The following is a 3,776-nucleotide window of genomic DNA, read 5'->3' as shown; positions in this document are numbered from 1 at the left end:
TCTGTTCTGAGCCACTGGATTCACCATCCACATAAGAGTGACCTGCATTCACATCAAACATGGGCTGATCTACCTTCTCTTTTCCTTTTCGTGATGCCTGCATACCACTATTTGCACTGCCTTGAGAAGATTCTCCTGATCTCAATCTGCCTGTCCATTGCGAAGAATGTGAACCACTGCTAGAGGACGCTCCAAGTCCACTAATATTTTGTGACTGCTGCTGTGAATTCTGTGCAGCATTACCATTTTGTGCATCTACATCATCTATCACATTTACTGGTTTATACCAGCTACTCATCTCATCAAAAACAACATCTCTGCTCACTGTAAACTTACGAGTAGAAGGGTTATATCATCTATACCCTTTTTGGTGCAGAGAGTAACCAATAAAGATGCACTTCTCAGCTTTTGGATCCAACTTGGATCTCAACTCATCTGGCACATGTACATAGGCAATGCAACCAAAAATTTTCAAATGAGAAATATCTGGTTTCCTACCAGTATACCTCTCCTCTGGAGTCATCCCATGTATTGCTGCAGTGGGAGTCCTGTTCATTATATAGACTGCTGTAGCAACTGCTTCAGCCCAATAAAAATCTGGCAGGTCTTTTTCATTGAGCATGGCACGAGATACCTCTCCAATATGCCTGTTTTTCCTTTCTGCAACTCCATTTTGTTGTGGGGTATGATTGCATGAATATTGCTGCTTTATGCCATGCTCCTGCAGAAACCTTGCAAACTCATTTGAGAGGTACTCTCCCCCTCCATCTGACCTTAGGCATTTTATTTGCAAACCTGTTTCTTTTTCAACCATAGCTTTAAGAGTTTTGAAATGCCCAAAAACTTCACTTTTCTTTTTTATAAAATACACCCAAACTTTTCTGCTATAGTCATCAATAAAAGTGACAAAATAATGACAGCCTCCAAGAGATGCAGCTTTAGTAGTCCACACATCAGAGTGGATTAATTCCAATGGCTTCTTACTCTCTTGAACATGTCTAGGAAATAGTTTCCTTGCCTGTTTTCCAAATTGACAGGCTTCACATATCTTATGCATTTCTGCAACCTTGAATTTGGGCAATCCTGCAATAATATTTTGGGCCTGCATTGATTTAAGTCGCTGTACATTAACATGACCAATGCGTTTATGCCAGATATCAATATCTGCAACTACACCGGTCCCATGTGCAAACATTGCTGCACTCAATTCAGACATGTCTGCATCCAACGTAAACATTCTGCCCTTCTTCTTTCCTTTTGCTATCAAGCGACTTTTATTTTTCATATCCTCAACAAAGCATCCATGAGGATTAAATCTGACCTGCAAGCCCTGTTCAACCATTTGACCAACAGAAACTAGATTCTTGGTGATATTCGGGATATGAAATACATCGGACAGGTATTTCTTTTTCCCATCCTGCATAGACAAATGAATTTTTCCAATCTGCACAATCGGATGTGCAGTATTATCACCAGTCTCCACAAATCCTGATTTTTCCATTTTCCTTGCATCCTCCATCCATTCTGCATGACCTGTCATGTGGTTTGATGCACCTGAGTCAACATACCACACATCGTTGCTTTCTTCTGCAATTGTCACAGAATTGTTCATGTGCTGCACCATAAACAAATGCTCATTTTTGTCATCACCCTATCTACTAGAAGATGCATAATTTCCTTGTTGTAGTTTTCCATTCATGATGTCATTCTGCTTTTTATAGCAGTCTTTAGCCATATGACCCATTTTACCACAGTAGTAGCATTCAACATTACTGTTTGCATTTTGGCCTCTTTGCCATCCACCATGACCTCTTTGGCTCCCCCTGTCTCTAGAGTTACCACGTCCTCCTCCATAGGACTGGTTTTCTTGAGTTTGCTGCATATTCTGATTTCTACCACGGCCTCCAAATCGGCCTCCTCTACCTCTGCCTCTACCTCTTCCAGCATTTGAGTAGAAGACAGCTTCTTTTGAAGTTCCTCCTGAAGAAGATGCACCACCATTTCTCTGCTCCTCAGAAATTAGAAGAGCAATCAACTCCTCAAAATCAGGAAATCTTTCACGAACTGAAATGGATGTCCGAAACTGTGCATAATCCTTTCCTAGACCATTCAAGGTCACAGAAACTAAATCATCATCTTCCACTGGCGACCCAATGGAAGCAAGTGCATCTGCAATCTTTTTCACCTTCATGTGGTAGTCATTGATGCTCATATTTTCTCTTTGCACATTATGCAACTCTTGCTTGAGCTGCATTTTCCTGGCTTGCGTATTTGTGCTATACATTTTTGACAAAGTATCCCATGTCTCCTTTGGCGTACTTGCATCCTGAATATGCACAATCATAGAGTCTGAAATACTGATAGACAGCCAGTACATAACTTTCCTGGCTCTCTCATGCCATGCTTTAAATGCTTGCATTTGCTGTTGATTGGGAACATCAGGAAGAACTGGTTCTTCTTCATTTCCTGCAACAAATTCCCAATATCCTTTTCCCATAAGGAAATTCGTCATTCTAAACTTCCATGCTTGGAAGTTGTTCTTGTCAAGCTTTTTAGTGACAATCTGTGAGAGAGAATCAGATGCCATTACAGAATACTGCAAAAAATTCTGTCACTGCAAAAAACACAGCTTCACCCTCACAAGGGCAAATCTACAAAACTGGCGAAAGTGGTATTTGACCACACAGTCACTTCCTAGTGACGATTTTGCATCAACAGGCAACAAGGATGAATCTGTAACTCCCAATGTCTCTGCACACAAGCATACGATGCAATTTCTACAGTAACTTTTCACCGACCTGTAGAACAGTGGTCGCATAGCATAAAACTGGGCCTTTTCCTGAGTGCGTGCAGAAAACTTCCGCCTCTAAAACAGGCCCCGAAATGGCCTCAAATCAAAAAAACAGGGTCGCCGAAAGGGAAATGCCCTTTCCCGCAGTATATACTGCCCTCTTGCTTCACCGCGAAGGGCGTCTCAACCTGAGACAATGCACTCTTGCAATTTTCGACTGTGCTACCTGCAGAGATCTGCTCCCAAAACAGAAAATGAAAGCAACACTGCTCCTCTTACCAGAACACCGCGAGCTTGGCTTGCTTTCTTGAGCTCCTTACCACGAACAAGGCTCTGATACCATGTCAAGATTGTGGGAGAGAAGGAAGGAGTCTCACTTGTAGCTTTCTTGCTTGCACAATGGGGGAATACACACAAAGGTGGAGGCTGAAAACTGTTTTTCTCTTCTTAGTTGTGTAAGCCAAAAAGAACTCTAGTACAAAGAAATAGAAGAACCCTAAATATGGGTCTCAAACCAAACTCAACTAACTAAGGTGGCATACTAACTGAGCCACGAACTAGAGTAGATAAGGATAGCTATCATGTAGCTATTATTCATGGGCGGTGTACGAACCGCATCTGCAACTAACACGTTGGTGACATAAATGCACAACGGTCACCCTGGCATATCACAAGTGGAGCTCGATATCTCAACAATACTGTCCCAAATCAAAGCAAAAAAGCAAAATTGCATGTTGATGTAATTAGTAAAAAATGTACTAAAACCACTACTAAAACTGTCTGAAAGGGTGGATTTCACCAAGAGAAGCACCTGTCCACCAAATATGACCAATATAATATCAAATAGTAAGCATTACCCTCATAGAATTGCTCAAAATCTGCAGATTTCAGCTTGTTGTAATAAATGACAACAGTATGTAAAACTATCCCAAAATGAAGCAATCATTGATACATATGTCACTGCAACTGCTAGGTGCAAGATACA

This window comes from Lygodium microphyllum, chromosome 20, assembly GCF_053477565.2.
Source record: "Lygodium microphyllum isolate KBCC chromosome 20, Lygodium_microphyllum_v1.1.10, whole genome shotgun sequence".
Lineage (NCBI taxonomy): Eukaryota > Viridiplantae > Streptophyta > Polypodiopsida > Schizaeales > Lygodiaceae > Lygodium > Lygodium microphyllum.
This window is presented reverse-complemented; position numbering follows the sequence as displayed.